Genomic DNA, 27,218 nt, shown 5'->3' with positions numbered 1-27,218 from the left:
AGGTCTGGAGTTAGAGGTGTTATGAGCTGCCTCATGTGGGTGCTGAGACCCAAACTCAGATCCTCTGGAAAAGCAGCAAATACTTTTAACTGCTAAACCATCTCTCCAGCCTGTAGTTGGTTTGATTTTTTTTTTAAACTCTTTTGGGGTCTGCCACCCAGCTCCCAAATAAATACATGGAGACTTATTTTTACTTACGAATGCCCAGCCTTAGCTTGACTTGTTTCTAGCCACCTTTTCTTAAATTATTCTGTCTACCATTTGCCTCTGGGCTTTTACCTTTCTCTTGTCTATGTATCTGTCTTTCCTTCTTACTTTGTGGCTGCCTGTGTGGCTGCCCCCTGTTGTCCTCCTCTCCTTTTTTTTTGCTCCTCACTCCTCTCTTCCCTAGATTTCTCTGCCTGGCAGCCCCACCCATCCCTCTCCTGCCTAGTTATTGGCTGTTCAACTCTTTGTTATACCAATTAGGTGTTTTAGGCAGGCAAAGTAACACAGCTTTACAGAGTTAAACAAATGCAACATAAAAGAATGCAACACATCTTTGCATCATTAAACAAATATTCCACAACATAAACAAATGTAACACATACTAAACTAATATTTCACAATGCCAGCCCCTTTTCATTCTTGATAGATATGTTTATCAAGCTATTATTTTAATCCTTCTGAGAATTGATTTGTGCATGGAAAGGATAAAAGAACTGAGTAGTTATTTGGGAATCTAGAGCTGTGCAATAGATGGCATCCTCCATCAGTCAGTTGGTGGATCTAGAGCTGTGCAGTACATAGCATCCTCCATCAGTCAGCTGCTGGATCTAGAGCTGTGCAGTACATAGCATCCTCCATCAGTCAGCTGGTGGATCTAGAGCTGTGCAGTACATAGCATCCTCCATCAGTCAGCTGGTGGATCTAGAGCTGTGCAGTACATAGCATCCTCCATCAGTCAGCTGGTGGATCTAGAGCTGTGCAGTACATAGCATCCTCCATCGGTCAGCTGGTTAATCTAGAACTGTGTAGTGTATAGCATCCTCCATCAGTCAGCTGGTTGGTTAATCTAGAGCTGCGCAGTAGGTAGTGTCCTCCATGGGTCAACTGGATAATTTAGAGCTGTGCTGTAGATAGTGTCCTCCATCAATCAGCTGGTGGATCTAGAGCTGTGCAGTACATAGCATCCTCCATCAGTCAGCTGTTTGCTCTATGCTGGCCACTGCTTCTTTCTTCTTGTTGATTCAACTTTTGGGTCTATATTTAACAGCCCTTTATTTTTTTCTCAACCTTCTGCAACCTCCCTAGGAAAGTTTTTTAGCTTACCATTTAGATTCATAACATGAAATTTTAAAGGTAATTGTAGTCATTCAGAGAATAGTATCTAGTTGGAATTAAATAAGTCACTACCCATATTAAATATGAGCTTATTAAACAATTAGGTATTGGTGAAATTATTAAGGCTACTCCACGTAGTTAAAAGGAAGATTTATTTAGTGGATAACTTACAAATGAAGGGATAGGTAGGTCGCGGGGTCTGGGGAAGGTATATCGCAGTCCAGCAGTGTTCTCTGGAGCTCTGCTCAGTCAACCTCCACCCAACCATCAAGGGTCCAGGAACAGAGAGAGTGCTGGCCCATCTAGATCTCGGATCTCTCGGCGCCTCCCTTGGCCCCGCCTTGTAGGCATGACAGTTGCCAAAGCCTCAATGGGGGTTGAAACTTCCAGATCAAAGCTGAAATGGCTACCCACTACAATTAGGATTTTATAGATACTGTCGACACACAACTGAAAAGTACAAAACTATAGAGTAACTGCAAATGTATTTAGAACATGCTTGGGCTCCCCCACCACCACCACCACCACCTTAGTGTTATTTATATAGGCAGCACTTAAAGTGCACTGCGCATTAGTGGGTTCATTTTCCACAGAATGTTAAATACCAAGCGTCCACACCATCTTACAGCAAACAAGCAGGCAGTATTAAACTCTCAGACTGTGACTTTCAAATCATAGGTAAAAGTGCTTGCTGCTAAGTCTGACAACTTGAATTCAGCCCCTGGAACTCATTTGGTTAAAGTTGTCATCTGACCTGCTGACGTGTGCACAAAGACAAGTTTTTAAAGGAGCATGTGTGTTTGCTAAAACTGGAACAATACAGAGAAAATTAGTATGACCCTTGCACAAGGATAAAATACAGACTCGCAAAACATTCCATTAAAAATAAAAGTATGAATAAATTCCACTAATAGATATGTCAATGAAAAGTAGGGGGAAAAATTACCAATACAATAAGCCATTAAGTTAACACGGTAAAAAAGGAAGAAATGAACAAATTATTCAGAACTGTCTGAAGAAAATAAATAGAAGGAAAGGCCATAGCGTTCACCAGTAACCCTGAATGTAAATAATCTTCATTCTTTACTGAAAACACAGACTTGCTTAGCTAATAGCATGATCCAACAAAATGCTGCCTGTAGGAAATTCACTTCTCCTTTGAAGACATAAACAGAATGGAAGGATGAAAGTAAGCAGAATCCAAGAACAAGCATGGGTAGACATGTTTGTTGGTAAAAACTACTGCATATTGATAGTCTTTGGTAGGATTTCTATTGCTGTGAAGAGACACCATGACCATGGCAACTCTTAAAAGGAGAACATTTGATTGGTGTGTCTCGCTTACAGTTTCAGACGTTCAGTCCATTATCATTATGGCAGGAAGCATGGCAGAGTGCAGGCAGACATGATGCTGGCTACATTTTGATCAGAAGGCAACAGAAAGTGGGCTGAGACACAGGGAGGTATCTTGAGCATAGGAAACTTCAAAGCTTGCCCCCCACAGTAACATACTTCCTCCAATCAGGCCATACCCACTTGAACAAAGCCACACACCTCTTAATAGTGCCACTCCCTATGAGATTATTGGGGCCAATTACATTCAGACTACCACATTGATCAAGGGGACATTTGTTTATAAGTTTATGCCCCCAACTGTTGAAGTATCCAATTTTATAAGAAACAGTCTTACACATAAAGGATATTTAACCTTCACTGTAACAGTGGGTCATTTTAATACCAAGAGAAACTCTTTGCAGAACTAGAAAAAAAAATCCTAAGATTCATATGGTAGCACCAAAAACCATAAACACTTAAAGAAATGTAAGCAAGAAGCAGTACTGCAGGTATAATTCTCTAACCATTCTCATACAATGGGTATACTATTTGGGATAAAACAAGATGTGAAGCAGTGAAACATTAAATGCATTCAAATCGGAGTATCTTCAGGACCCAATTGTTAATAGAGATGTTAAAAATACATATTGGAAGTTGGGCGTGGTGGTGCATGCCTTTAATCCCAGCATTTGGGCATCAGAAGCAGAGCTATATCTCTGAGTTCAAGACCAGCCAAGGCTACACAGTGAGATGCTGTCTCCTGCACACAGTTTTCATTAAAGATATGGCACATGGTGGACTCACCATGCTCCAGTAGAAGGCCACTTATCCAAGAATATAAGGACAGTACCAACTGTACTTCATTTTTTTTAAAACAAGAAAAGGACAGAAAGTTGGACTTGTAGGGAAGGGGCAAGGGATATTGTAAGCAGAGTTTTCTGTCCCACCATCCAGTTTCCAAATAATCACACAGAGATTTATTATTAATTGCAAATGCTTAGCAGATAGCTCAGGCTTGTTTACCTCATGTACATACTTCTGTTCTTGCTTGTTGTGCATCTCATGGCATCTCCTCTGACTCTGCCCTTCTTTTCCCAAGCATTTTCTCTGTCCCGTAAATCCTCCCCAGCCATGGAACAATCAGCTTTTTATTAACAGTGATTATAACACACCTTCACAGTGTACAGGAGGATTATTTCACAGCATTTCCCCCTTTGTGTCTAATTAAAAAGGAAGGCTTTAACTTTAACATAATAAAAACAGTTATCAAGTAAGAATTAGTTACAATATCCAGTTCATTTGTATTTAGCAAAATTAGAGAAAATATTCTATCACTTATCTTTGTGAGTTTAATCTAATTTACCTTTTATCATAACTAAAGAGAACTTTAAGTCTAATTATTAAGTCTTTATCTCCTTCAAAGACTCCAAAAGGGTGTAATGTTACCTAACAACAGGGACATCTGGCTGCCTGGACAGGCACCCAAAATTCTTCTGTAATGTTGGGGTATTCAACTTTGGCCTACAGGCCTCGTATATCTGACTGACATTTTTGAAAAGCAGGGAATTTTGAAGGACTGTCCTACCTTGTCTTGGCAAAGTTTGGTAGTCACTTTCTTTTGCATCCTGCTGGTCCAGTTTGGACAGTATACTGTCAGCAATTAAGGCAAGGGCAGTTTCTTTGCCCAAATGGCTAGCTTTTGCCATAAAGAAAGTAAACTCCATATGGAATTTCTTCGATGCCCATCATCTTCTTTTGAAGTAAATTGGTTCTGCTAGGAGCAGACGTGTCTCACTGTTATGAAAAGCCTTAGGTTATAAAACATATTAAATGACATATTCTATAAGTCTTTGAAATGTATCTAAATAGATCTGTTTAACATTGAAAACATGCCTAATATGACTGTAAGTTTGATTATTATAAATGACTATTAATCTGTATTTTTAATTATACATTATATTTTTAAATGAGCTCCATAAACACAATACCCAAACAAGAGTAGAAACATACATGCAGTATGATAAAATCAACTTTAAATTTGTATCAATAAACCAAAATGTACCACTGTAAAATATTTTGAGATTAATAGTTGTTTTTTGGATTAAAATAAATTCAATAATCTACCCTTTTTCCCTATCATTCTAATATCATATCCCTTTTTTCCTTTAGAAAGAGATCTTTGAATTTAACTTTTGTTTAACTTTTTTTTTTTGACTATGATCAATAACACCTTGTAACCACCCCCAAAACAATGACAAACATTTATAATCCACTGATTAACCAAACCTACCTATACCCCATCTCTTGGGAATGTGGGCATCATTCTCTAGACTACTTCCTGTTGTTTGTAGGTACTGGTATCTTTGGGGGAACCTTGAGAAAATCAGGATAATCCTTAAGTCTTGAATGGAATAGTTTGTGAAGTTGGACCATCTCAGCCAGCAGCCTTAAAGCTGTTTTGGATGCAGAATTTTGAGGAGACTGTAACAGAAGTATTTTGAGATGCTGGATCACCTGGGCCATCCATTTTCATTGGTGTTTGGTCTCCTTGTTCTGATAATACATAAAATTTTAAAGTTAACATATATTTTTGTATTAATGAAAGTATAGACTATGTGTTATACAGAAATTAGCCAAAGATGTTTCTTTTTTTTTATGTTTGAGCAGGGAAAATATATGTTACATGTTTTGTAGTTTTTCTAGGTTTATTTCTTTATGTCTATAGGTAGGATTTTCAGGGTGTCTTCCCTAATCAAACCTAATCTATATCAACCTGAAATGAATCCATAGCCTCTCATTTCCTGTGGAAATAAAAGCATAACTAGTTTCCATTTTGAAGTCAAGACATTTTAAAAAATATATAGGTTGATTTAATCCAGCAGTTTTCATAATCCAGTGTGTTATAGCAGCTGCCATTCCTTCATTAACAATCAGAAAATCTAAAGACAATACAATAACATACAGGATCCAGACTTTCATTTCCCATTTTTACATAGCTTATTTTTTTTTTTATTACTTTTTCTTTTTTTAAGGGCTTTACTTCATTATTTTTAAACTATTTCTTAATCTATGACTGTTGATATGACTCTCTTCCAAGCCTATGTATATTTTAAACACACTGTAACCCATTTAGAGTTTTTTTTCCACCTGGATCTGTGTTTACTGAGCATCTATATTGTTTTTTGATTGCATGAGATAAAACTTAAGTTGTTATGTCAGCCACTGGCACTGCTCAGCTCAGTGAATGGTGCTAGCGCTTGGCGGTTGTCAATGGGCTGCATCCCGCTGGTAGCTGCCAGGAGACAAGTCTCTGTACTGTGGCCACCATGAGATTGTGAGACTAAGAAGCCATGCTTGGCTTTATTTTTTTGTGTGTGTTTGGAACTTTTTTTAAGCATCTCAGGTCTTATGTGGATGTAGGTGTCCAACGTTTGGGCGCCAATTGTAGGTGGAGTTTTCTGTCTCACCACCCAGTTCCCAAATAATCACAGAGACTTATTATTAATTATAAATGCTCGGTATATATTTCCCATCGTGCTCACTCTGCACCTCGTGGTGTCTCCTCAGACTCCACCCTTCTTCTCCCCAGTATTATTTCTGCCCTCAAAATCCCCCCTAGCCATGAGCCAATCAGCTCTCTATTGACAGTAATTGCAATACATCTTCACAGTGTACAGAAGGATTATTCCACAGCAGGAGGTGGTGAATATGATCAAAACACATTGTACGAAATTCTCATGGAACTAATTTTAAAACAAGAAAAGTATACATTGGATAAAGGACATTTTCTTCAATAACAACATTGGAGAAACTGGATATCTTATCTGATATCCTTATCTGTAGGAAGTTGAAACTAGACCCTTATCTGATTCTTTTAAAAAGGTTGTGACTATGTAAGACCTAAAAATTATTTGAAAATTCTAAAGCAAAACACTTCAGGTTACTCACATATGCAAAGATTTCCTCCATAAGACTCCAAAAGTATAGGAATCATAAGCAAGAATTGACCACTGGAATTACATCCAAAGACTCCGCATAGCAAACTAGATGGAGTAAAGAAGCCACATGCAAAATCTCACAGAGGATTCAGATATGTAGGGAGAATCCCATTTGTACAGTTATGCTAATGATAGTAGATAAAATATGGCAGGTGTGAAAACAAAGGGAAAAGGCAGCTGTGTGTGTGTCCAAATACTTGCAGTACACCAAAAAACATACGAAGCATTTCAAAATATGCAGTATGTTACCATGGCATATAATAAATTTAATAGTTTTATTCAGTGTTCAGGTATGAAATTTTCAAAGTATTTATTTATTTATTTATTTATTTATTTATTTATTTATTTTTAAAGAATATCTGATTAAATGGGAGTATGTAGCCCAAGGTGAATCAGCCAAATCTTCAGACACCTTTTATCCTCCCAATTTATATTTTGCAACATATTCCTACTAAAAAAAACCACAGTGGGCTTCTGTGGATTCTGACAAGCCAACTAGGAAATGCACACGACCACAGCATCCTAGAGCAGTTTTGAAAAGAAAGAGTAAATTTATGTTACTTTTATTTTATGAACATACGGGAGTTTTTCTGGCTAGAAATACTGTTATCGTTGAGAGCCTGGTGGTTAGTAGTTAGCAGTAACAACAAACACTCTTGACCTTTAAATGTAGCCTCAGTTTTACAGGTAGCAATGTATAGGTCTGCAGAGAACCAGCAAGAATTACCTCGCTTCTCCTGGTCTCTTCCCGGGATGTGGTGTCTCTTGCTTAATATTGTCCTTATTGTGCCCCTTACCTTTGCTACACATCTACCCTGCCCCTCTCCCTTGCCTGACTTGCTTATGTTCTTTATATAATTGCCATTTGTGGCTCATATTTCAAATGTGTAAACCGGCGAGAAATAGGAGGAATTGTACGAGCGAGAGATGTTGAGACCATAATTGGAAAAAGCACAGGGACAAACCAAACTAGTGGAAACACATGAACTATGAATCAATAGCTGAGGAGCCCCCATGGAACTGGATCAGGCCCTCTGGAAAAGTGAGACAATCAATTAGCTTGAACTGTTTAGGGGGCCCCCAGACAGTGGAGCTGGGACCTGTCCTTAGTGCATCTGCTGGCTTTTTGGAGCCTGGGGCCTATGCTGGGACACTTTGCTCAGCCTGGGTGAAAGGAGGAGGGAACTGGACCTGCCTCCACTGAATCTACCAGGCTGAGCTGAATCCCCAGGGGAGTCCTTGCCCTGGAGGAGATGGGAGTGGGGTGTGGATTGGGGGAAGGGCGGGGGTGGGAGGAGGGAGGACAGGGGAATCCGTGGCTGATATGTAAAATTAAATTAAATTATAAAATTTAAAAAAAATTTCAGATTGCTTTTTATTTAATGCTGACACCTGGAATTCAGGTTTAAACTTGTTAATGAGAACAAGATAGTTCTCTTGGAGAAATAGCATTGATTCAGATATAGGTATTATTTTAGTAAAAGACAGATACTAGAAACCCTCTGTCCTTCCTCTCCCCCCCACCCCCCCATTTCTCTTCTCAGCCTCTCCTCCCCCTTTTCCTTCTCACTTTTTTCTGGGTTTCAGTGTGTAGCCCTGGCTGGCCTGAACTCACGGATAGCTGAATGTTAGCATTGAACGCATGCACCACCACACCCAGCAAGAAACACTCATATCATGGCTTCCTCTACTACAGCATGAACTGTACTCAAGTCTCACTTAATTTACATTTATTTTCTCTTTTCATTTTTGAGAATAATCAGTACAGGTCTGATTACTGAACTGAGTAAAAGTGCTACTCAGACAGTTTTGTGGAACACAAGTGGTTTGGAACATGTTTTCTAACAAGTTACTCAGGAATTACATTTCCCACTTTTCTTGAGAATCTTAATCTAATTATTTTACAAGTATGTTTGGGAACCTCCAGAAGTTCCATGTTTTAGTCGGTCCTCCAGAATTTTGTTCCTAGATACATTTCTGACTTTTTTTTTTTTTTTTGTACTTTTTATCTCTACTCCTCAAAACAGCCTATTCCAAGTTATCTTATTTTTCCCTTTTTTGGTTTTTTTTGTTGTTTGTTTAAGCTGTTATATTTAGGAGTATTTCCCATAATTTTGCCTTTTAAAGTCCTCCCACCTTCTTTATTCTCATGACTCACATCAAATCTTATTGACTACTTTAAAAAAATTATTATTTTTTGTGTATGAGTGTTTTGCCTACATATGTTATGCATGTCACATTCATGCAGTGCCCTCAGGGGCCAGAAGAGGGCATCATATCCCCCTGGAACTAGAATAAGATAGTAGGTGGGTTCTGGGAAACAAACCTTGGTCTACTGCAAAAGCAGCAGGTGCTCTTAACTGCTGAAATATCTCTCCATCTCCAGCCCATTGTTTTTGGACTTGCTGCATGCTCCAAAATTCTGCTGAGGATTGTGGGTAAAGTATTCATTGCGATACTAGTTTCCCTTCTTTTGAAAAACTCACACACTTGCAGGCACCCAGTGTCTTGTGAAGAGTGATCATATTTTACAGCAAATCACCAAGTTTTGTAGCTGAATATAAACTTAGAGCTATGGTGAGTGAAGAATAGCTTTCAATAAATCATCTTGGAAGAAATGATACTATTCAATAGAACTTCCTATATATGTTTGTTTGTGTTGGGCTTGTATTTTAATAAAATTACTTGTATGTTTCAGTTGATATTCAAATTTAAAAAATATATTGGAGATACTTGGCATAGGGAAAGTTACTTAGTTTAGTTTTCCTTATGGAAAGCCAGTCTTACTACTACCCTAAAGTATAAGGTTCCCTGTGTGTCCGAGCCAATTTGGCATCTCAGTACAGCTTTCCATTCACCTGTTAGTGATTGTGATAGTTCATTGCTGCTGTCTTTACTGTTGTACGTTCCAGCGTGTTAGCAGAGTGAACCTCTCTTCAGTGTCCTTTGCCAGAGCCATCTGGATCCTTTACACTTTTTTATGATACTGAATAGTTCTTTGAAGAAGCCCTCAGGAGATTTTAATAGTTATTTGCATTGATTTTACAGACTAATTTAGGGAAAATGTGGACTTTTATAGCATCAAGTCTTAGCATCAACTGCCTCTGTTTAGTAAAGTTTCCTTTCTGACTCTATTTGGTACTTTCCTGTTGCCCACAGTGAAGGTTGTGTTAGGGAAGCCGTGGTGGCAGGAGCGTGAACAGCTGGTCACACTACATCCACTGTCAGGGAGCAGGAAGAGATGAGTGCTGGGGCTTCACTCCCTTTCTGCTCTGTGTTCAGCCCAGGGTCCCAGCCCATGCAGTGGTGCTGCCCATGTTTGGGGTGAGCCTTCCCACCAGTGAGCTCAATCTCGAATTTTACAGATCTGTATCACCCAGCTGATACTAGTTCCTGCCACATTGGTAGTATTAACCACCACAGTGACTTTAATTAACACCTCGAGTATTTTGCTCAGCAACATTCTTAAATATCTGCTAGGTTTATTCCTAAATAACCTCATTTATGACAGTTTTTTTTTCTTTTAAATTTTCTAAATATGTTACTACAGTGTGTAGAAAGTCTGTTTAGAAACTTGATGTGAGAAAATGAGAATGTTGCTCAATTGGTAGAGTGTTTGTTCAGTATGCATAAAGCCTTGGAATTGATCTCAGTAACACATTTTTTTTAAAGTTTGTGGCAATGCATGCCTATGACCCCTCAAACACACACACACACACACACACACACACACACACACACACACACACACACACACCTCTGTAATATCCAACACACAAGAGGTGAAGGCAAGTACATCAGAAGGTCAAGGCCACTTAGTGAGTTTGAGATCAACTTAGGCTAGAGACAGATGTCTCAAAACAAAACAAAGCCACCAGTACAAATGCCTAATGTCCTTTTGTATGCCACATTGCACGTTATTAATTTTGTTTGTAAAAGTCACACACATTACTATAAAAAGGTAACTCCGAGCTTTTGATAGAATACTACAATCAAATTTTATTTCTCCCTTGCCACATAGAGCAGTGTTCTTGTTTGTTTTTCTTGTTGGTTTTCCTGCCATGCTCTTCCTGGCAGGCTCTGAATGACCAGTCCTCATCCCTTGTCCTCACAGGCATTGGGCTTCCCAGTTCTTTCCACCACTCCAGCCCTAATGCTGTTACAATGATTACTAGTTACCATTTATTTTTATGGTTATGATTCCTCTTCTGACTTGTTTGCTTTTATTACATTTACTGTGTCTGTGTGTACGTATGTTTGTGTATGTACTCACATGTGTATATGTGCCATAGTATGTTTGTGGAGGTCAGAGGATAACTCATGGGGGTCATTTCTGTTCCAAAGATTGAACTCAGGTCGTCAGGCTTGGCAACAAGTGCCCTGACCCTTCCTATGAGCCATCTACCTCCCTAAATGCTTAAATTGTGCCTTTCTTACTGTTTTCAGTCCTGTACCTTGTGATTATTATCTTTTTCTCATTATTCAGTGTTATCAGAGATTTTCCAACTTTGTTTCATTCCAAGGAGGCAGATTTGGAGTTTGTTGGCTGTGTGTTTTTTCCTCCATTGATTCATATATTATGATTTCTCTTCTTATTGTCTCTTTATTTTCTTTATTCTTGTTTTTTCCAAGCTATTTGAATATCTTCATATATAATAGACAACTACATACTATTTACTGGTGTGTGTGTGTGTGTGTGTGTGTGTGTGTGTACATGTGTAGAAGCATGGTGGGAGGATATGTGTGTGTACAATTGCATGCAGATCAGAAAACAGGTATCACTTATCAGGGACTATCTGCCTTGTTTTTAGAGACAGTCTCTCATTGGCCTGAGACTTACCAAATGACTATCTGTTCAGCTGTCCCAGGGATCCTCCTTTGTCTGCTTTCCCAGTACCACCTTGCCGTGTGTGCTAGTGTGCTTGTGTGTGTGTGTGTGTGTGTGTGTATGTTTGTGTGTGTGTGTGTGTGTGTGTGTGTAGTTATTATAGAGACTCAAACTTAGGTCTTCATACTTGCAAGGTAGTGCTTTCTGTTTTTTAACAATTCTATTTTCTCTATATTAAGTTTGGTATTGGGTGTGACTGGTGTATTTGAGTGGGAGGTTTTTAGACAGTCTCACCATGTATTCCAGGCTGCTCTCAAACCTAGGATCCTGCTGCTTCAGCCTCTCTGGTGTTCAGAGTACATTTATGCATAACCACATCTAGCTGAGTTCCCCCCCCCTGGGAATTATGATTTCCAAACCTTTTGTTTTTAGTGTATGTATTATCTAGGATTTAATGGGAATGGGGAAGAAAGATTCATTGCTATTTCACAATAGTTTTACTTTGTGATGAGGAAAAATGAAAACCGTTAAATGAAAGCAAAGGAATCATAAATACAACCCACTGGCCAGGTATACATAGGGACATTAGACTCTATTTTGAGTTTCATTCTTCTTGTTGCTTTCTTGAATGTCAGAAATTCTTCCATAGATGCCCTTCTCTCCTGCCTCCTAACCTCTTCTACTCAGTATGTCTTAGGGCAGACTGAGCCACATGGCCAAGTCATGGGGAGGGGAGGGAGGGTTCCCTTTTTGACATAAGACTCATCAGTCTTAAAAGTGACATCAGAGATGGAGTCTTTTGGCCCATCTATATCAATCTCTGAAATCCAGAGATGGACTGTCTTTAAGGCACCACACGGAAGAGATGGATACATAAAAAAAGCATTGGAAGGCAAAAGGTGTGGATGCTGGTTAGGTGCCCAGTAAAGTCTCTGCAAGTGCCTCCTATCTGGAGTCTTTCAGGGCTCCTATTTCATTAGCTTTTTTTGGGTGCAAGAAAGAGAATATCAAGCAGTAGCTGGAGAAATTGATTAATGTATTCCATTAGGAAGAACTTTGCTATACTAATTGAAAGGATTCTGTTGCTTCTGGATTTTACAGCATGTCGTGATTTGAAAGAAAATGGTCCCCAAAGGGAGTGGCACTAATGGGAGGTGATGGCTTTGCTGGAGTAGGTATGGTCTTGTTGGAGGAAGTGTGTCACTATGGAGGCGGGCTTTGAGGCTTCATATATGCTTAAGCCACTTCCAGTGAGACAGACCACTTCCTATAAGGACTCTGAGTTCCTGCTCTGGCACCTGTGTGCTGCCTTGCTTCCTGCCATGATGATAATGGACTCAACCTCTGAACTATGAGCTAGCTACCGCAATGTTTCCTTTATAAGAGTCGCCATGGTCATGGTATCTCTTCACAGTCATGGAAATCCTAAGACACAATGTGATGTCTCTTGTTTTCTGTTGAAGCTTCTATTTCAGAGTACCTGTTCAGCTAGCTGTCTTTCACTGAAATAAACATACACATACATACATACATACATACATAACACATCCCCAACCCCTTTAGGGCTTTTGTTGCTATTGAATCTTCCTTTTCCTTACAGAGGATGATAGCTTTCCCCTGGTTGTGAAGGGAATGTTTCCATGGCACTACTTCCCGGAGTCCTGTTTTTTCAGGGCAGCTTCCTGTTTTTCTCCATGAAGACTCAGGATATCTATTCATGGATTTCCCATGTTAATTTCTGTGCATGAGACTCTGCATGTGACTCTTATGTATTGGAATTTCTCATGATTGGTTCTTTTTCACCAATAGCCTTTGCTGTGGACACCTAGGACCCTTGCTGCTTTAGTGTGCGCCCAGCAAGTTTTTCTAGTGTTCTCTGTTTTTACAAATAGAGCCAACATTTGTGACTTTCTTTTCTGTTCAATAGCATTAGATCCATCTTTCTTTGATCTTGAACTCTGAACTTCCTCCCTATTCCTTGGCTAGTTTTTATCCACTGTGAACCATTTCTGCCGACAGTGTCATCAGTGCCCTGTCCCCAGCACTTGCCATTGTTGGGACTTCTGACTTGGCTGTGTACATTCCCTGATGGTGTTTCCATTCAATGCAGATACTGCGTTCTTACCTTTCAGAGCACACAGGGAGGCTTTCCATGTTGGGCGAGTCCACAGTGTCTTTCAGAAATCTAAGTTCCAAGCTAAAGTAAATTTATCTTCTTTGTAGATTTCCCTCCATTTCCCTTGTGTAAATGTTTCTTGCCCATTATTTTACTCACATAGTTTTCCATTTTGAAGCCTTAAACACCCATTGAATGAGTTTGGTTCCTGCATTTTAGAGAAAATATCTGTTGTAAAAATTTTGCCATTGCGGCCAGGCGGTGGTGTTGCACGCCTTTAGTCCCAGCACTCGGGAGGCAGAGACAGCCGGATCTCCGTGAGTTTTGAGCCTGGTCTCCAGCACAGGCACCAAAACTACACAGAGAAACTCTGTCTTGAAAAACCAAAAAAAAAAAAAAGAAAAGAAAAGAAAAAAAAAGCCACTGCTTATGGGATGAGGTAAACTGTATCTCTGTGAACCACAGTTTTATGTGGAAAAGCAGCAAAAAGACAATGATGAAAGACGGACTTTCCACTCCTCATTTTTTTCTGAAGTGGTAGTTTGTGCTCTAAGTTTCTGTGAGGCTTACTCCTGTTTGGAACTTTTCCCTTTACTTAAACTTTATGTGTCTTGTGGAAGAATTTATTTATTCAGTATTCGTTAACGAAAAAAAAAAAAAAAACTCTTGGTGTTCCCAGCCTGCTCATAATGTCCAGCTCCCGTTGCTTTGGCTCAGAGTTCCAGTATCCCTCATGATAAACACCTTCGTATCTCATTATACCTTAAACTGCATATACTCTCGGAGCAGGCTTGTAGAGGGAGCGTACTGTGCTGTTTAAATGAGCCATGACAAGCCTGGGAGTGGAGCTCGCTGCTGGGAAGTAGACCAGGTGGCACTAAAGGGACCATTCCATGTGGTAATTGCTTAACACATTAATATTGAGCTAGACCTGGCAGCCTAGAGGAGCAGTCCTCTTGCAGCTCTCATTTTCCGGGAGGAAGAACAGTCCCACGAGGCTTGTATATTTGCATCTTGCATGTCATAGTGTACAGGAGGACATGCTTTTTTTTTTTTTTTTTTTTTTTGGTTTTTTTCTTTTTTTGGTTTTTTCGAGACAGGGTTTCTCTGTGTAGCTTTGCGCCTGTCCTGGGACTCACTTGGTAGCCCAGGCTGGCCTCGAACTCACAGAGATCCTCCTGGCTCTGCCTCCCGAGTGCTGGGATTAAAGGCGTGCGCCACCACCGCCCGGCTAGGACATGCTTTTTATTTCTAGGTCTACTTGTTATATTTTATTACCTTCCTGACAAGATCACTGTGATCAAACCCCTAAGCATTTCCATTCTGATACCATGGAGATAAACTGGGCTATTATGAAGAAGCCTTATTGTGATAAAATAATGTGCTATGGATCTGACCTAGTCAGATGTGTTGACAAGGACAGATCTACTTGTTACATCACATCTATATTAACTTAAATATGTTAATTATTCATCTTATGGTTATTCTGTCTGTTACAGTATATTCCAGTAATTACATAATACATAAGAGCTAGTATTCAAATCTCATACAAACAATAGAACTATCTTTATACGATTATAGTTGGGCGATTTTGCACTCAGATGTCCCCTTCCTAGCAAGTATCACTCTTGGAAGTGGTGATGGGCTTCTGAAGCAGGAACGGCCCTGGAGAGTTTTCTGACATGCTAGTGCTCACAGTGTTCTCTGTCGTGAGAAGATGGCTGCTTTTGCAAACTTCAGCTTTTCTCAGGTTCTCTAGATTATCATGAGAAGAAAGATAATATCAGTGTTCCCCCTCCCCGGACAATAACTTTCAGGCCAGTTAATTTGGAATAATAAATAAAGGGATTTTAAATAACTAAATTTTAGAAGCATTTTCTAAAATAGCTTGTTTGTGATTTTGCTCTGGGTTCAGTTAGCATGTATTTTCTTCTTCCAAACCCCATCTCTTCATGGTGCTGCGCTGAATGCTAGCCCACACAGTCCCTGTACTTAATGTTGGATAAGGTGGTGGTGTTTCAGTATTGGGGTATACAGATTTTACATGAAGCACTTGTCTGTGCCTCAGTTCTATGGGGCTGTTAACTTGGAAGGTGTTTGTTTACTCTGGCTGCTTCTTGCCTTCTCACCATTTTTTGTTTCTGTGTGTCCCCATACCTGCGAACGACTCTTCACTTTCAAAGCACAAGGAAGTTCCAGAGCTGTGTTTTATGTTTATGTTTAGCTAATCCCAGAACATCTTTATAGTAATCAGTCACTGTTTGGGGAAGATTATGGCTCATGAAGATTTTTAAATTTAGAAGCAAACATTTTCATAAATTACTATTTAGGTTAGATTCATGTTCATTGCTGTCTTCGTCCATCTTAACTTTTTCAAACAATATTGTAAAAAGATGCTTTCAACTTATATGGTACTGCATATTTCCTTGACTAGAATTGAATTAATCTATAATGAAAATAGCATGGTATTTCTGTGTTCTATTATAGATACGATGAAGTATGAACCCTGGCAATTTGGTTCACTATAATAAATCTCACCTCAACACTGAAAGCAAGACTTAGAAGGTCAGGAGATAAATCTCAAAGATCATTATTGTGTATGGTCGTTGTGTGTGGGTCGGCTTGGTTTAAGTGCAGTAAAAGGAGCAGGATTGCTTTTCAGCAGTATCCTAGTCTCTGACAGGGATGGAGACACTATGAGCCTGAGCAGCTGTTGAAGTGTGGGTTTTGGGGTCGAGATTGTGTTTCCTTCTTTAGCTGTGTGAGTAGTAGTGATTGTTTCATAAAGCAAATTCCCCTTGGATGTTAGAATTTTGCAGCAGAGTGGCGGCAGATAAAGAGCCAGGGTAGAAAAGTGTGTGTGTATGTGGGGAGGGTGAGGATCAGTTATATTAAAGTGAGGACATTTTATGAAAAACTCAAGCTCTTCATAGTCTAGGTTCACAGTTACAATACTTGACATTTCTTCACTTTGTCATAGTATTTGCTAAAGGAAAACCGTGTTTTTGTATTAGAACACAGGTTTCCAAAAACTTGGTTCCAGCATAGTCAGCAAAGTTCTCATGATTCCTTGGCCAAAATAAATACCAAACATTTCCTAACAGCACTTAGACCCTTACATTTTAAATATGTCCTAACAATTTCATAATCATGTCAAAATAAGGAGATTCATATTAATAATATATTGAAGGAAAATCCTCTCATTTTAAATAATTACTACTTGGATAAGTGCTTATTGAATACTGCATAGTTTTCAAGCCTATGCCTCATATTGAACACTTATTTCTTTTCTTTCTTTCTTTTTTTTTGTTGTTGTTTTTCGAGACAGGGTTTCTCTGTGTAGCTTTGGAGCCTGTCCTGGAACTCACTCTGTAGCTGAGGTTGGCCTGGAACTCACAAAGATCCACCTGTCTCTGCCTCCTGAGTGCTGGGATTAAAGGCTTGTGCCACCACCGCCTGGCGAGCACTTATTTCTTGATCCACACTGAGTTTTGTTCAATGTGGAGTGAACTTATCAATCCTATTTCTACAATCACAATGTCTGAATCCCTTAAGCAATTATATTGTAGTCTTCATCCCTAAAGTTTTAGTAATAAGAAAGGGCTTCTACAAGGGATCGTGCTGATGAAAAGCCCTGAACGGGATTTGTTCCTTACAAAAGAACTCACAAAAATCTGTTTATCCCTTTCATCATGTGAGAAACACAGCAAGAAGGGTGGCTGCCATGAACCAGTGTGCCAGTCCCTGATCTTACACTTCCCCACTTCCTGAACTGCAAACCATTTTTGTTACTTATAATCTTCCTGGTGCTTTGAATTTGTTCGGGCTGTGGTCCTAGAGATTAAACCTAGGGCCTTGGGAACACTAGAGAAACACTATACCACAGAGCTGCATTTTCAGCCACCACAGTTGATCTTTGTTATAGCAGCCCAAACAGATCTAAACATACAGCAGCTATTGAAAACTCCACAAAGATAGAATAATGTAGCATAGTCCCACATTGAACTGCTGGTAATTTGTACATTATCTGACCTATCACTGTGGTTTGCCCAACTTTTAAAATATTCAGCAGTAACTTGTGAGGTCCCTGACATACCACAGTTCACAGTTTGGGAATCATGTTCACATTGTAGAAAGGGAGAGTATCTAATGCATATTCATGACATTTTAGTTTAGAAATAATTATTAGTATGTCATATTGTAGGAGAAAGAGTTAAATTGTTCATCAGTCTGATAACAGAATAATTTTGGATCTTTCCCTACTTGTATGGAAGTAGCATGGCATATGAATGAAGGCCGATGGCTTTCCTGTTCTTGTTTCTTTATTTTGACCCCGTTAGGAGAGGTAGTATATAACTCACACACACACACACACACACACACACACACACACACACACACACACACACACACACGAATAGCTGTGTACTAAGTGATGCCACACTAGTCAGCTCCCATCACTGCTGTGAGACACTGGAGAGTTCAAGGAGAAGAGTGTTCCTTGTCTCATGCATTCAGAGCTGTCGGTAGCCTCAGGCCTTGGTTACTTGGCGCAGTTGCTTTAGGCCTGTGACAAGACATAGTGGAGAAGACATGGCAGAGGAAAGGCAGTCATGTTGCCGGCTGCCAGAATGTAAGGAGAAGGAGGGTCCAGGGTCTCATATCTCCTTCGAGGGCACACCTCCAGTGACCTCACTTCCTTCCACCAGGATCCCCACCTAAAAGCACCATCAGCTGGTACCTTCCTTCAGCACATGAGCCCTTGGGAAATATTTAAGATCTAAACCATAACAAACACTCTATGTTCATCGTGGCACTTTCCTCTCTCCTTCCCTTCTCCACCTTTCCTTCCTTCCTTCTTTCCATTCTCCAGGTGAAGATGAGTGTGTTTTAAAGCATTCTTCTTAGGACTCCCCCAGCTGAAAGACACTGATAAGGGCACAGAAGTCTGGGCCCAGCTGGGTTTTAAAATAGGCCTCACTATTTCTTTGGCAGTTTCCTGTGTCCACATCTATAAAATTAGGAAGACCTAGTTTTAGGGGATTTTAAAGGAGATAATATGTGCCAAACACTTAAAATAGCACTTGATTATTAGTTACTGCTTTGTTACTCAGAGTCTTACAGTAAGGGCTAGGATATATAGGAATTGGAGAAAAGCAACCGTAAGCTATAAGTGGTACTGAATCTACTAAAAGGGCTGGTTTCTAAGGAAATGAAATTCTAATGATTTTTCTGACATTATAGACAAACCAAGACTCAGCTAATTAAATCTGCTTTAGGCCAGAATTTCTTGGAAATGGTAGCTGTGATAAGAAATTTGCAAGCACTATTCCACTACTGTCCAGAAATGAATGATTACTTCATAAGGTTACTGATATTCCTCTGGCTATTTCACTTGACCAGTTATGCTTTTCTTTCTTCCTATGGAGATAAATTTATACAGGGAAAATGTTTTCACTTATGACTGGCATGAAATTTGATTAGATTTGAGTAATAGAAAAGCTTTTCCATTGGCTGCAGATGATTGAATTTCTGCTATGTAGCACTAAAATATTATGTTATCCAAGGTACATAGTCTCACTATTTGGAAACTACTTGCTCTTTCCTCCTCACCAGCATCTTTTGAATCTTAGGCAGGTTTAAGTAGCAGAATTTCTCCTAGGCATGAACTCTCTGTGGGGAGTTGCTGCTGCTTACAATCTTCCATCAATAGGCAGGGAAAGACATGGAGTTCTTGACATACTCTTGATTTAGATTGGAGTTTGTGTTCTGAAGCCAGTGCTGCAGACTGCCCTCCTGATACCTTAAACTTGATCTCGAGCAGCTGACAAGCTAAAAACATAGTTGCCAGTGGTAAAGGGAAGTGACGTGCTCACCTGTGATATGCTCACCTGTGACCTCCTAAACCCCATGGACTGACTTTGATTTTTCACAATCTGTTTCTTTGTTCAAGGAAGTAAAAGAATATTTTTGACTTTTATAAATATTTCATATGTTGTCTCTAGTTAATCCCTTTCTTAACTCTGATTTTCTTTATTTCTTCAGTTTATTTTTAAGCTGAGTGATTACCATATTGATGAACAACTCTAAAGAAGTTTACTTTCAATTAGACACCAAGGAAACAAAACTATTAGTCAACAAGTGGGCTAGTGAAATGAGCAGACAGTTTTTAAAAGAAGAAATACAAATGGCCAATAACTATTTAAAAATGTTCAATATCCCTAGTTATGAGGGAAAGACAAATTAAAACTAATGTGAGATACCACCTCACCCCAGTCTATCATCAAGACATCTGACAGCAAATGTTAGAGAGAATCAGGGAAAGATTCTCAGCCCTATTCACTGCTGGTGTAGTACAAGTTAATACAGTGTGGAAGTCGATTTGGAGACTTTTCAATAAATTGAAAGTAAAACTACTATATTACTCCGCTATTCTACTCCTGGGTATATACCCAGAGAACTCCATTTGCAAATCCATGTTTATTGCTTCTCTATTTACAATTACAAGGAAATGGAATCAGCCATTAAAGGCTTGTACCCATACCAGCTTAATACGTCCCTTCCTACTCTCTCATTGTATTTCAAAGACATTGTCAAATATTTTAAAATAGACAGTGTAGTATTTGCTCTTCTGCTACTGTGATAAAGCAGCACAGCCAAAAGCAACTTAGGGTGGAGCTTATCTTGGCTTAGGGGTCCAGAGTCCATCTTGGTGTGGGTAGCTGTGGCTGCAAGCAGGAAGCTGAGGGGCACATCTTTTACTGCAGAAACAAAGCAGAGAGCAAACTAGAAATGGGGCAATGCCATATACTCGCAGAGCCTGCCCCTAATGACCTGTTTCACCAGAAAGACTGCTCCTCCTCAGCCTCCCTAAACAGCCGCGCCAGCTGGAAGCCCAAATGTCAAATGCTCAAGCCTGCGGTGGACATTCTCATTCCAGCCACTACAGACACAGATAAGGAACTGCTTGTTTTCTTTTGTTTTTGTTTTTCTAAGACAGAGTTTCTCTGTGTAGCCCTGGCTGTCCTAGAACTCACTGTGTAGACCAGGCTGGCCTCAAACTCACAGCGATTTGCCTGCCTCTGCCTCCTGAGTGCACGGTGTGCACCACCACCACCCTGCTAGGTAACATTTTAAAACAAACATCTGTAGGAGTTTCTTTCTGTTTTATTTGTTTATTGTGTGTGTGTATGATAGGTATGTCATGTGTGTGTGATAACTTGCCTAATGGTCTAATGCTGTAAGAAACTTTTCCTTCTGTCTGCTGTCCATTGGATTTTAGGCAGTGAACATCACACCTAGTAGCTGTTTTTGCCCAGTGCTGAGGATTAAACCAAAGGCCTCGTGCACATGGCAAATGCTTTAAGGCCCCATGTGGTGGTACACCTTTGTAATCTCAGCACTCAGGCAGGAGGATCACCATAATTTCAAAGCCTAACTTGTCTAGTTGGGAATTCCAGGCCATTTGGGGTACCTAGTTCAGGGCTACATAGCAAAGGCCTGTCTCAGAAAAATGGGAACATCACCAACAAAAAAATTCGTTAAAACTCAGCTATACACTAAGCCCCCAGCCTCTAAAGATGTGCCTCTTACCAAATTTACACACAGACTCATTCCTTTTCTAGTGCCGTTTTCCCTATGAAATAGTCTGTTTGTTTATATTCTAGTCTTGATGTGTAATGGGATAGAAGAGACAGATACTGGGTTTGAATTTGCAGAATGACTCCGTGAATGATGGCACCTAAGTCTCATCACTTTTTCAAATGGTAACAAATACATCGGATCCACAGCTTCGAACAGGAAATGTCTCTTACAAGCTAATAAATACTTTCAGCCTAACTCAATGCTGGTTTATGTGCTTCTGTTATGTATTTAAGTTCTTCTGACAAGCCTCTACTTAACTCATAACCAGATTGAGACTTAATCGTACCGGATGACGCCTGGAATGTACATAAAATAAAAACAGTTATTTGATTATTCAGATATACCCTACATGTCTCAGTTAACTTATTGAGTTAGGTTACTAAGTTGTTATCAATTTTTTTATTCCACTTACTTGTGAAACTATAATTATGTATTTTTACAATTGTATGTTCCAATGATAAATTTGTATGAAAAAATATTTTTATGAAACTTAACGCTGAATGTTTTAGAAAAAGAATATGGGTAAGTCATTACCCATAGTTGTTGCAACAGCTAGATCCAAGTCCTGACTACTTGGAAGGATGAGACAGGAGAATGACTTGACTCCAGAATCTTAATGTCAGCCTGGGCAGCATACTGAAACTTGATGTCTAGAAGGTGTTGTCTCTGTGTTAGGTAAGAGACAAGATACTGGTAATTTTTGTTCTAAGTACTTGAAACTGGAATTACTTTTAAATGCCTTTAAAATGATTGAAAGATAGATCTATAAAAGATATGGTAAAAAAAAACAAAAAAACGAGCTTGAGTCACTGGGTCATACAGTGTGATGTGGACCACACCAACTCTAAAGATAGCAAAGCAGAGCACACTCCTGTATTTGACTTTGTAGTGAAGTTATTAGTCAGCTAGTCAATTTGCATTATCATGTAAAAGAGTTTCTTTTGTATGAAAAGAGTCTCATAGTTTGTTGATTCTGTAATCGCTTAAAATGAAAGACTTTTATAAAGCATATAGATATTATGAATTATTCACAGAAATGTCAGAGACTTGATTCTCAGATAGTAAATAATTAAAAATTATAGCACTCTTTCTTTGATGTGATAGATTGAATTTATTGATACAGATTTGGTTATAATTCCAAAGAAACATTTGTCACAGGATATTGTAATGTGTTTGAAAACAAAACAAAACCTTAGATCTCCCCCACATACATTCCCACCCCACCCCCCTTCACAAAAACTGATTCTGTGCCCTGGGAACCTAGGGCAGCCACATGGTGATATGACTTGCTTGGATTTGGTGTTTTACTAAGATACCTGCCAGTTGGAATTAGAGCTTTTGGAGCATAACCAGGATGGACTAATTATTAGCTTACCATATCTAAATAAAAATGAAAAGTCCTACAAGATTCTGTACCCAAACTCTGAAAAAAAAGTGGAGCTGTTTTTGGACTAAAATTTCATAGCTTTTGTGGCTAATGAGGCATGAAATAAATTGGCAAGCTATACTGCTCAAAGTACAGTGGTACAGTGTGCATGTTCTGATTCCCAGCCCTTGGGATTCCAGCAAAGGTCACAAATTAAACAGTCAGGATTAATCAAAACTACAATCAAATAAAACCCAATCATTAATCCTCTCCTGAGTTACAATGGAGTGATTGTGTAATTGTGTGAGAAGCATTGGAGAGGACTCTTTTGTAGTGTATAGGAAAATCAACACGGAGGTGTCAAGCAGAAAAATGAAACCCTGCAGGTGAAGCTGTCTCTGGAGCCAAGAGAAACTGGCAGAGCATTTAGAGTTGCAAATAAGGCCTGGGAGCATTGGGGGGCCCTGGCACTGAGCAGCAGAGTGTGTGGGTGTCGCCATGGGGCCCTTCACAGAGGTTAGTTTATGGTCTAACGAGCCATTTGCTGAGCAGCTCAGTGTTGGGAGTAGCAACAACTCAAAGCGCACACAACACACACGCACACACACGTACACACACACGCACATGCGCACACACACACACACACACGCACACACCCCAAGTTAATGCCAAGAATTTACTGTGTGATTCATAGCTTTGTTATGCATAAGGAGAGGTTATAGAAAAGATTTTGCCAGAAAACTTCATCCTCAACAAAGCAGGGGTGGTGGCAAAGTAACCCACCTTTCAGTCCTTGTTCCTGCCTTCCGAAGTAGCCAGTGCTTTACAATACTTGTCCTTTACTGCTACTATTTTGTATTCCAAAACTGATGGTTTTCTTCTTCAGTGTTCAATTTTTTTCAGTCTTAATGTCAGTCCTATTGCCTGTGTTTAAAAGCCAACAATACCGTCCATAACTGTCACTTATGAGCCAGGTATATAATTTCAGCACTCAGGAGGCAAGGCAGGAGAGTCAAAAATTGGAGGCCAACCTGGGCTACATAGTTTGTGTTTCTATCCCCCCTAAAAAAAAAAAACCACAGCAAGCAAAAAACTCAGTTGGTTTTTTGTTTGTTTGTTTGTTTTTTATTCCACGTTATATACGGATATAGTTCTGTGTTTGCTTTAAGGAGAATATTTGCCCAAATGTTGTCTTTCTGTCTCCTTTGCTGCATATACAAAATTGAAAATTTCTTTTTAATTCTCATTTGTTCTGGTGGGGCCAGGGCATGCACATGTGGAGGTCAGAGGACAACTTGCTGAAGTTGGCTCCTTCCACTGTGTTGGTTCTGGGGATTAAACACGCCTACCAGGCTTGGCCTACCACTGCACTGTTTCATCAGCCCCACATTTTGTCCATGATCTGAAGCCTGGAAACCATTGCCTGGTTGGAGTTTAAGTACTGCAGAACTTGAGGGACATAGCTCAGATGGTAGAGTGCTTGCTCTTCCCTAGCATGCATTAAGCCCTGGGTTTGAATCTAGCACCACATTAAAAACAACAACAAAAAACACATGGTGGGGTACATTCTTAATCTCAGAGTCAGAAAGATCAGAAAGTTCAAGGTCATCCTCCCCTTCATGGTGTATTTGTGACCCCCCCCCCATCTACATGAGACCCTGTCTCCCAAATAAATGAAGTAAAATTTAAATAAGTAGGTAAACAAATAAATCAGAATTTGTTTCTTATGCTGCTCTTTGCTATTTATGTATAAACCCTCTTTTTACAAATGCTGTTATGTCCTGTGTTGAACACGAATTCTTTTATTTCCTTTTTTGTTTTGTTTTGTTTTTCGAGACAGGGTTTCTTTGTGTAGTTTTGTGCTTTTCCTGGAACTCGCTTTGTAGACCAGGCTGGCCTTGAACTCACAGAGATCCGCCTGCCTCTGCCTCCCGAGTGCTGGGATTAAAGGCGTGTGCCACCACCGCCCGGTGAATTCTTTTATTTCTTATGTAACTTGTAAGTTAAGTTACATGTCATGAACATGAATTATTTCTTAAGTAACTTGTAGGTTAAGTTACACTGGTCAGTCCCATAAATTTATATTACTCAAAATATCACTTTGACTATAGTGAGACTTCACTGTAATGGTACATTCTTTCGGATTTTGTCTTTCCATTTCAATTCTTATAAATCCTGAGTTCAGTTTTCGTGGAAAATAAGGCCTCAAATTTTTGAGAATAGTTTCTGTACTTTGTGCCCTCACAAAGATGTTCCTTGCATTGTTTTAATCTTGAGTCTATTCGTGTGTAATAGCTTTGTTTCTAAAGTAGTGACTGATATATTACAAATGGGAAATCATAGAGAATATTTATGTTTATAATGTGATTATTATTTTATATTTCTTTATACATATTTTACATTTAGCTTTATGTAAATAAAATATTTTATACATAGTTTGCAATTTGTTTTTTAGATGAAGAATATTTGGGTTTTAAGCTTTTTCTTAGCATACAGAATAACAGATTTCATAGTTACATTTTCATACCTATGTGTCATTGTGCCCTGCTCAGACACTACCACTGCCACCCCAGTTACCCTCTCTTATGCCTCTTTAACTTGTCCCTTCCTCCCTTCATGTAGCTCCCATTCTGCTTTTATGTCATGTATAAGAATATGGATAAAAATCTAGATTTCATATAGATTCCTGGCACCTCAAGAACCAGTCTGTGATTCTCAGGTCAGCATGTTCTATATAGGCAGTTCTAGGCCAGCCAAGGCCACATAATGAGATCCTGTCTCAAAAAACAGTAACAAAAACTAAATTCCAGATGTAATATGGCATTTTTGTCCTGTGTCCCCACAATACCTTTTCTTATCCCCCTTCCCTTTCCTTCCCCTATGTTTTAGTTACTTTTCTATTGGTGTGATAAAGCATCATAACCAAGACAACTTTTAGAAGAGTTTATGTGGACTTAAAGTTCTGGAGGGTTAGAGTCATTGATGGAAGAGCAGGTGCTGGCTGCAGGAGCAGGAAATTGAGTACTTTAAACTCTGAAAGCTCACCTCCTCCCACAAGGCCAGATCTCCTAATCCCTCAACCAGCACCACCAACCTGAGGCTGGGGGAGACTACTCAGCAGCACACCCTATCCAATCCCCTTCCAAATTTTATGGTTGTCAACTTGAACATTTATGTTCTCCTTATTGACAGCCTTTTGTTTTGGTGTATTACAGTTCAGAGAGTATCTTTTTTTCTTTTTACATAGGTTAAGTATATTTCTCTAGGATATATTCTTTAATGGAATTGCTAATAAGAACACACACACACACACACACACACACACACACTTTATTTTATTTTGGTCTTTTGAGATAGGGTTTCTGTGTGACCCTGACTGTCCTGGAATTTACTCTATAGACCAGGCTATCCTTAGACTCAGAGATCCACCTGCCTCTGCCTCCTGAGTACTGGGATTAAAGGCATGCACCACCACCGCCTGGCATGCATACTTTATTTTGATACCTGTTACTAAATTGCTGTTAATGTTAGGCTCTCTCTATGTAGTCTTTTAATATTTCATCACATTGTTGTATGTACTGGACAGTATATATGCAGCTATTAAATTTTTGCTGACCTATTTTTACATTTGGGTTATCCTTTTATATCACTACTAACACTCTCCTTCTTGCCAGTAGTATTCCACAATACATTTAACTCTTCTTCTATTGGCAGATAATTAGATTATTTTTAACATTTCACTATTACATACGTTGTTATAAGATAATAAGTTTACATGAATGCACATTTTTCATAAGTGTGAAAATACTCTTAAACCAAAGTCATTTTGTATGTGTGCATTTGTAGAATAAAATCCACAAGTAGAACCATAAGATCAGAGGACATACACATTTATAAATCAAGTTGATTTTTTTTTTTTTTGGTTTTGATATTGATTTCAGGTATGTATCACCACACATAGCTTCTATTGATACCATTAAATGAGAATTGCAGCTTGGAAGCCATATGAGTGAAGGCTTTTTTTTTTAAACTATATGTATTTGTGTGTGTTTACATATACAGTATTTTGAAACAATCTCACCATCTAGCCCAAGATGCTCTGCATCTCAATCCTACTGTCCCAGCTTCCTCCATACTAGTATTATAGGTATGCATTGTCATGTTTGACTATGTTTATGTATTTTTTTTAACATTTTTGAAAACCATATGAATGGGACCTGGATTTATAGTGGTATAGCGCATACATAGATGTGTGAGAACAAAGATTTAATCTGCATGGTTAGAGGTGGGGAAATGAATGTATCACCTGTATAATATTTTAAATGTTTCTTTAATATAGCAGTAGAAGCATGAGCTTTCAATGTAGAGCTGGATTTTATTATACAATGTGTGACACAGTCATTTATTTTGCTCTCAATTTCATGTATACAAATAAAAATAGTAAATGCCTGTCTCATAAAGTTGCGAGAAATTCATATGAAAGTACAGAATATACAGGTGCTCATGATGCATGATTAATCAATTAATATTAAGTTTTTTTTTTATTTCCTCCATTCTGCCAGTTAGGAAATACCATAGAGCAGCAATTCCCAACTTTCCTAATGCTGC

General features: G+C 39.1%; 1 protein-coding gene and 1 non-coding gene across 11 annotated transcripts in view; both read left to right on the top strand.

The window, feature by feature from the left end:
- Erc1 (ELKS/RAB6-interacting/CAST family member 1) overlaps nt 1–27,218 on the top strand; it is a 332,548-nt gene that overhangs the window by 189,112 nt on the left and 116,218 nt on the right. The window lies entirely within an intron of this gene.
- Nucleotides 2,098–2,209, top strand: LOC121828402 (U6 spliceosomal RNA). Its single transcript, XR_006070882.2, has one exon. It is a non-coding gene; the product is annotated as a U6 spliceosomal RNA (small nuclear RNA).

Source organism: Peromyscus maniculatus, chromosome 3 (genome assembly GCF_049852395.1).
Source record: "Peromyscus maniculatus bairdii isolate BWxNUB_F1_BW_parent chromosome 3, HU_Pman_BW_mat_3.1, whole genome shotgun sequence".
Taxonomy (NCBI): domain Eukaryota; kingdom Metazoa; phylum Chordata; class Mammalia; order Rodentia; family Cricetidae; genus Peromyscus; species Peromyscus maniculatus.
Note: the sequence above shows the minus strand (reverse complement) of the source record. Positions and strands in the feature narration are given on the sequence as shown.